We start from the raw sequence: 9,364 nt of genomic DNA on the forward strand, positions 1-9,364 counted from the left end.
TTGGTCTGTTGTCTCGACTGACCTGTTGTCTATTTTTATGTCGATATTATCCTGTTGCCTTTACTGGTTCTATCGCCTTGTTGTCTATATTGCCGTGATGTCTCTAATGGTATGTTTTCTCGATTGACCTATTGTTTATATTGACCTGTTGTCTTTTTTAATCTCTGATCTCTTTTAGGCGGCTACCTCTTTAGACATGTTATCCATATTGACATGTTTTTTTCTAGTAATTACTACCTGTTGACTCTATTGACATGTTGTCTCTATTTACATGTTGTCTCTATGTTCCTGTTGTCGGTATTGCCCTGTTGTCTCAATAAACCGGTTTTGTCTTTATAAACCTGTTGACGATATTTACCTGTTGCTTCTATCTGTTTGTGATTTTGTTAAACGCCTAAACAACGTCTATAAAAAAAATCATTTGTCATATGTAGTATGACATTAAACATTATAAGATGCCAACAAAGATACACGTGATAATACACGACAATTGTCACTAATGGAGACGAAATACTTACCCTTCCGAAGCTCTAAAGTTCACCTTCTGTGTCTGACTTGTGTTGTTCATACTTTAAATTTAATTTGAAGTGTTTTGTCATGATTTCATTTTATCGTTTTTATTTATTTACGATCATGGGTTTTTATTGAACTTAATAATGTTCCATGAAGAATATTTTTTTCCATCTCGATACATTTTAGTGATTTTGGTACATTTAAACTTTATGTACGATAAAATACTTTTCATCTTCTAAACGCAATTATAGTGTGAATGTATCTCAAATATTCCTGACATGTTCTTTTTATTAAAAATGCTGTGAATCCAAGTAATGATAAACAATAATGCCAGCTAGGCACTTACCATTATCCATTAACTCAATATATAAAACTAGCCGATTCATTGTAAAGAGTAAACATGAGTGTCAACCCAAAAATAAGTCTACATTCAATAGAGATTAATAAATTTGTAGAATTGTGGTTTCATCCATGAAGTTATGTCAATAAACTTCATCTAGAATGTAGAAACAATTTGTTCATATTTTACCTTGTAATTTGAATAGTATTATTATCTCAAATTTTCCTAACATTTTCCTCAATATTGTATTAATTTCATAAAATATAAAAATATAGTTTTTCAATCTTGAAAAACGACTTCTAGTGACAAATTTGTTAATGTACGAAAACGAATGTTGCTACAACATTAGACATACATGTAGGTGCCAGTATACAGGTTTGTTATATAAGTTCTGTTTTACCATGACGTTCATAAGACAGAACAGGACTATAGTTCTTTCTTGTTGACTAAGCATTTTCTATATTGATTCAATATTCATGTAGAATGTAGAAAACGTTTGTTTATCTTATATCACACGTAATTTTAATAGTATTTGTCTACAATTTTGTTTTAGTTTTCATGAAATATAAATAATGTTCTTTGCTAAATTTGAAAAAAAAGTCTTTCTAGATAAAATTTTGTTATTTGTTCAGACACGTTTGTTGCTACTTCATTCGTCATATAACCCAATATATAGTTTGTAAGTTGTTTTCTTCTATTATCTTATATCGTTGCATGAATTCGTGAATCATTAGTTTTGTATACGTTTGATTCTAGGAGTTGCTGATGAAAAATTAATATTGAAAATCACTTTCAATATAGCAAATTTGTTATGTTTTTACTAGATACCTTGAAATGTTAACTAACCATAAAAGAATAAATTCAATATGACTTAATGGTCCATAACTTGTATTTGTTTTCAACCAAATCGGCAAACAGTTTCCGCGAATTTAAATCATACATTTAAAAAGGTTTTTAATGTGCTGCAGCAATCTGACTAAATCGCTGTTAAAATGTTCGTGTGCATATTTTGTTTCATTTCAAAGTGCTGTAATTATCTGTTGTTAACCATACCTATCACTGGTACACAATGCATCAATTTTGGTTAACAATTCTTTCTGCAGAACCACTTTAAATTCATATACTGGTGTATGAATGACACATTCAATTACTTTTATGTTGCAAATACGTTTGTTACATTGCAAGTTGTAAATAACTGCAAACCGATAAATCAAAAGCTATGCCGACAGAGTTCTTAGGTTCTAAAATTTGTTTTTATCTCAGTATTTTCTCCGAGCTTATTAATGTTAAGAACGTTACTCTAAATAAATATTACCCTCACACAAACTATGTCTTTACTTCAGTTCAACTGTTGATGGTTACGATCTTTACATAGGGAACGAATGACGAATGACCCGGAAGTAAGTGCTTCAACTGACATTATTAAAGTTATTCTTCGTATTCCTCGTATTGTCAATTTCCTGCATACAATGCGCTCAGGTATTATATGTAATTTGTCTGATAAAGTGTTGGCAAGTTCTTCGGTAAGGATTTGTTTTGCCCTTAATGTTTTAGTGCTAGTCATATACTTGCATTTGTCAACATCATCTGAGCTTTTTATTTTTCGTCTTTAGCGTTGATGAAAGACGTCGGTGCAGTAACATAGGTTATATATATCGAGTGCAATTTGTTCATTTGATTAAGATATAGTTCAACAACTGATAGATGCCTACAAAATTTCCTAGAACATCGACCATCTACTTTGCTAGGAAAACTGGCTCTTTGCAGACTATGCAACAAAATACTGATAGGACTATTACACAACAAAAGGTTCGTGGACTACACATCATCTCGATTAAAAAATGTTTATACAGTTTAATCCTTTGTTTGCACAAGTTTTCTTCCTATTCCAGCATGAAGTTTTAACTTTTCTTAGCAGATTTATAAAAAGTGTGAATAGGAGGAATGAACCAATGTTCTTACAAAAAACAATTTTTTTACAAACCAATTAATTGAAAATGTTGATTTAATTTAGAAATATGTAACATTGCACATAGAAAAATATGAAACTATTTTGAACAAAATCAAGATTGGAATAAAAGAACATCCCTTAGATTATTGACATACGCAAAGGTATGTGCAATTATGCTAACAAGCTTTAATGTTGTTTTACGGCGGTGATTTGCTTTTGCGCAAATTGGCATTGCATTTGATCCAAAATAATATTTCATTAGCGACATAAACTTTATTTCATTTGCGTCAAAATAAAACATTTAATTTGCGCCAATAATACAGTTAAAAAGGAAAATATTATAGTTTTATTCAAAAGAGACTTAATAAAACAATTTCCTTCGAAATCAGTCATCGTAACCATTATGAAAACACTATACAATGCACTGCTCTATTGTATATACGACCCCAACAAACAATCATCTTATTCACGATGTACCAATGATTTTTTTTAAGTTACCTCTAAAATGGCGCAAATGTAGTTTTCATTTTTTTACGCAAAAAAAGATTAGATTTTGTCAAAATTGACGAAAATGCAAAGCGCTCGATTTACAGTTTCATTACAAAGATTACATCTGAAACTAAAGCATCTAGAGTAAATCTGACAATTGGCAAAAATGTTATTTAGGTTTAGATATATCTGCCCTGACATTTTTAGACGAACCAGACAACCCGTTGTTGCGTTGCTGTCTCTGAATTGGTAAATCGGAGTTAATTGTGCAGTTTTTTGTTAATATCTTTAATAATATTATAGATAGAGATAAACTGTAAACAGCAATGATATTCAGCAAAGTACGATCTACAAATAAGTCAACATGACCAAAATTGTCAGTTAAGGAGTTATTGCCCTTTATAGTCTCATTTTCGTCAATTTTTATAATCTTTTACAACAATCTTCTCCACTTAATCTACTGGTCCAAATAGAGTTGATCTTAGTCACAATTTTCAATAGGGTATCTTGATTTAAAATATATCCAACCAACATGGCTTATATGGCTAAATATAGGCGATACATGTAGAAGTCTAAGGGGAAAATTGTAAAAAAAAACAATTTCAAATGGTCACAACTTGAATAAAGGGTCTTCAGTGACTATTGAAAGAATACAAAGGGATGACCTGCTTATAATTTAACAAATGGGCCAAATTAATCAAAACTTTGCCTCACTCATTAAAACGGTATCTTATTCTATAGCTATTAATTATGATTTTGACCTTATTTAACATATTTACCAAAACATCAGTAGAGCGACTAACTTAGGCTGTTAGAAGCATCTAGTTACTTCTGATTCTCCTAATTAGGGATAATCTATACAATTGTGTAACAGTAGTTACCATCCAAACATTGCATGCAGTAATACACAATTGTCGACTTCAGTGCTCGTGTTAACTGAAAAAAGAACTTTAACTGTTAAAAATTGTATGCTGTTATATTTTTTTTGGTATTGTGTTGAAGATATTTTTATTACGTAAAAATTTACTTGTATAATTATTCTAATAGTTGGAACCAGGGGTTCCAAAAGGAGTTCGTTTTTTGCTATTCTTTATTTTTGCTCACCTGTCTTATAAGGTCAAGTGATCTTTTCTCATCAATTTGTGTCCGTCGGTATTTTTTTTACATTTTGAACATCTTCTAGAGAACCACTGAATGGAAGCAAACCAAACATTGCATGAATATTCCCTATGAGCTGCTGATAAAGTGTTGCTACTTTGTAGCTGTTCTATCATCCAAGATGGCCACCAGAGAGGGACTTAGTTTAACATAGGACCCTAGAAAATACATAAATATGTCTTTTTTAAGAAAACCAGTGGAAGGAATGATATAGATATAAAAATATGTGGTATGAGTGCCAATGAGACAACTCTTCATCCACGTCACACTTTATAAAAGTAAACCATTATAGGTTAAATAACCTCCGTGTGCGGGAGTTTCTCGCTACATTGAAGACCCATTGGTGACCTTCGGCTGTTGTCTGCTCTATGGTCGGGTTGTTGTCGCTTTGACACATTTCCCATTCCCATACTCAATTTTAAAGTACGGTCTTTAAAACGGAGCCTTGGCTCACACCGAACAGCAAGCTATAAAGCTACATATATGCATATATATTACAAGAAAATACAAAAAGTGTGAAGAATGTAAGCACATTAAAAAAAAATGGGCAATATCAGTTTAATAAATGCTGTTTAGTACTACCTTATTTAGTAGTGTTTCCAGAATTCTAGTTCTGTAAAAACCGACTGAGAATGTTGTAGTGATAACATATTACCTCATGCTGCTTTACGCTAGTTGTTTCGGAGTGATAATGGGAATAAGTTTCAACATACATTGATACTATTTACAAAATCAAGTCCGATATTCTCCTGTCAGGGGTTGATATTGATATTTCAGAGGAATTCCATATAATACATGTACCTGACTATCCAAGTATTATCATTTTGATTAAACATTTATAATAATTCGTTGATTAGTGTTAGTTTCTTAGTAAATGTAGAAAAGTCAGATTTCACGACTGTTTTTTTTTTTTTTTTTTTTTGAATAATATCTTTATTGCACTTTTCTTTGCTGTTGTTACAAATTACTCGACCTACAGCAGTTGACCGAGTATCCTTGTGAATTAGTCACTGGATAACCAGGGAATTTATGCAGTGAATTCATATTTATAGATAGTTTGTTAGTTTTACAGTTCATGGTTATTACAAACATTTTACAAACTATGTTGTTTCATGATTACGGAAAGTGTACAGTTTTGTCCGGTTTTGTTTCTAAATATTAAAACTTTATGATCATTGACCTTTAACCTTATTGATGAAAACCGTTGAAGCTGGTTGATCAATTGTGCGGATTAATTTATACGTTTTATTGATACTCACGAACAACTTAAACTTAAGTTAAAAATTATATGTGGTAAGTTTCGACATGTAAATGGAAATTCATTTGATTAAGTGATAAAGTGTGTATAAATGGGTTTTGAGACAAAATTCTGTACATTTTCACGAAGCATGCTGTTTTGGTTTATTACCACGTGTTCAGATATATTGTCAACTTTGCTACACAAATTTTATACATGAAAATATATTATATCTAGCAATTCATGATCATATGTATCTTTTTACATCATTTTAAAATTTGCTGTTTTTAACATTAATATATTTGTTAATTTCGTATGTGTTTAAAAATTCATTTCTAAAAACTGCATAAGCGTCTATGCCTTTTTGTTTATAATTTGATATATGAGTACTTTTATGAACTGAATATATTAAGACAGTTAGGAAGAGATTTATATCATTATACATAGGATCATGTATTTTATAGCCCAGTACTAAAGTTTTGAAATTAAAAATATGTGACCCAATTTTGATTTTGCTTACAAGTACATATATTTTCTTCCAAAATTCATGAAAAAATTGACATTTGAGAAAAAAGTGTTCGTAATCTTCAGTCAAGTTACACAAGTCACACATACTTGTTTCTTGTATGTGCCATTGTAGTAATAATTGTTTACATGGGAGGATGTAATAGAGTAATTTCCATCTTAACATTTTATATTTGTTATTTATTAAATAGGTAAAAGTAAATTGAAGCACATTATTTATTGGAGTGATTAATTCTAGATTGACGATGTTTTTCCATTTGGAAAATCCTAGTAGTCTCTCATCATTTTTGTTATTTAAATGGTTATATATATCTTTGGATGACATATTTTCAATTAATTTTGATTTTTTGTTAACAGTCAAGGACAGGTTTAATTTTGTTTTTATAGAAGTTTTCAAAGATTTGTCAGATTTTAATGCACTAACCCATTCTTTTGGAATACAATTTTTCAATTTTAAAAGTTCGGAGATCCAATTAGTTTTTGAGGTTAGTTTCTCCAATATAACTTTTTGTGATATGTGACCTTTTTGATCAATTATATCATTAATGAAAATAATACCATCTTTTATCCAATTTAGGTAAACTAAATAAAGGCAACAGTAGTATACCGCTGTTCAAACTCATAAATCCATGGACAAAAAACAAATCGGGGTAACAAACTAAAACTGAGGGAAACGCATAAATATAAGAGGAGAACAACGACACAACACTACAATGTAACTAACACACACAGAAACGGACCAAGCATCAGACAAAATCCCACGAGAATAACAAATATAACATCAAAACCAAATAATTATATGAATTTGGGATAGACAAGTACCGTTTAACTAAACATTTTCCTTTAAATTTTATGTTTTTATTATCCCACAACATTTGCTGCCTAATATTTCTAAAATTTATGATAGGTGTATTACTTGTTAGTGTATTATTTGCTTCGTACCAGCTCTTTAACATGTTCAAGTAAAATGAGGGTAGTATATTACTTAAATTAGGTAATGATTTTATGTTGTCAGGCATCATATGAAATATAAGGTTGTTTTTACCAAATTTATTGAAATAATATGTTGGAATGACTTTCCAATTAGCAAATTCTTTTGCGGTTAATCGATTGACACATGAAATTTGTAATGCATTCAAAAAGTAATCAATGTCTGTCATTTTTAGACCTCCATTTGTGTAATCTTTGGTAAGTGTTGAACGTTTTACCTTTTCTTGTTTATTATTCAATATAAAATTGTATATGAGTTTTTTAAAATCTTTTATGTACATTTGGGGTATTGAAACAACCGAAGCTAAAAAAAGTAAGATTAGATAAAATAAGCGACTTAACAACTGTTATTCGACCTATCATTGTTAAATTTCTTTTTTCCCTATCAAATATTAATTTTTTTGACTGTTTCATTGTTTTTGCAATATTTAATTTGTCACATTCACTTTTATTTAATCCAAAGTAAACACCTAGACTTTTAATTGGTTCCTTGCTCCAGTGTATATTTTCAATTTTTTCTTTACAATGTTTAAGTCTACCCAACCATATACCTTCTGTTTTAGATTTATTCAGTTTTAAACCAAGGGTAGTGCTTATAAAGTTCCTTGGGTAGTAATATAAACTTGTAAAAGTTGCAGCGGAAAATAAAGGAAACGAGAAAACTTATCTAAAACCTTAGTATAGTAAACAAACATGTCACAACATACATTTAAAGTTGAAATTGGAGATAGTAGTCCTATAGATATTCCAAAGGATATTTTTCTGTTTAAATTTGAATTAAAATCCAAGTATTATCATTTTGATTAAACATTTATAATAATTCGTTGATTAGTGTTAGTTTCTTAGTAAATGTAGAAAAGTCAGATTTCACGACTGTTGAATTTTTTTTTTTTTTTTTTTTTTTTTAAATTATATCTTTATTGCACTTTTCTTTGCTGTTGTTACAAATTACTCGACCTACAGCAGTTGGCCGAGTATCCTTGTGAATTAGTCACTGGATAACCAGGGAATTTATGCAGTGAATTCATATTTATAGATAGTTTGTTAGTTTTACAGTTCATGGTTATTACAAACATTTTACAAACTATATTGTTTCATGATTACGGAAAGTGTACAGTTTTGTCCGGTTTTGTTTCTAAATATTAAAACTTTATGATCATTGACCTTTAACCTTATTGATGAAAACCGTTGAAGCTGGTTGATCAATTGTGCGGATTAATTTATACGTTTTATTGATACTCACGAACAACTTAAACTTAAGTTAAAAATTATATGTGGTAAATTTCGACATGTAAATGGAAATTCATTTGATTAAGTGATAAAGTGTGTATAAATGCGTTTTGAGACAAAATTCTGTACATTTTCACAAAGCATGCTGTTTTGGTTTATTACCACGTGTTCAGATATATTGTCAACTTTTGCTACACAAATTTTATACATGAAAATATATTATATCTAGCAATTCATGATCATATGTATCTTGGACCTTTTTGATTACCCCAGTAAACACACGACGTACTCCCGACATCGGTTAATGGTCGTCTGAACGTCATGTCGTGAGTTTACGTCGTACCAACGTTGTGGGAACGTAAAAATCCAACGTTGGATGCAGACGTACAGACGACGTTATAAAATTACGTCGGATTCACGTAAATTTAGTACCTTGTCAGGACGTAACATTTTATTACGTTGTGACAACGTGCTTAAAACTGTCATAATCCGACGTAACATTTTGTTACGTCGTATCGACATTACAAGAACGTAGTGAATACATTGTAAAAATCTGGTTTTATGGGACGAATTTTTGGGGTATGTCATAATGAGTATTCCTGGATATATCGATCATTCACCTTCACTAGAATATATTTACGATTTTTTCGATTTAAAAAAAAAACCTCCCCCTTTTTTCCCGCAGACATAATTTGCATCAAGATGTCAAAGAAAATATTACAAATCTTTTAATGTTCTAATATATGTATTTTATATGAATATTTATTGTTTAATATATCATTAAAATTTTGTCATCATTTATCACTTGGATTTCATAATCGTTTTTCACGATTTGATTAGTTTAACGTTCAGCAGTACTCGGGTTTTACCTTTACTTTACTTTACTTTAGTCTGTACTGTACCGCTGCATACTATGATAAGTCTGAGCATG

The sequence above is a fragment of the Mytilus galloprovincialis genome, chromosome 13 (assembly GCF_965363235.1).
Source record: "Mytilus galloprovincialis chromosome 13, xbMytGall1.hap1.1, whole genome shotgun sequence".
NCBI classification, from domain to species: domain Eukaryota; kingdom Metazoa; phylum Mollusca; class Bivalvia; order Mytilida; family Mytilidae; genus Mytilus; species Mytilus galloprovincialis.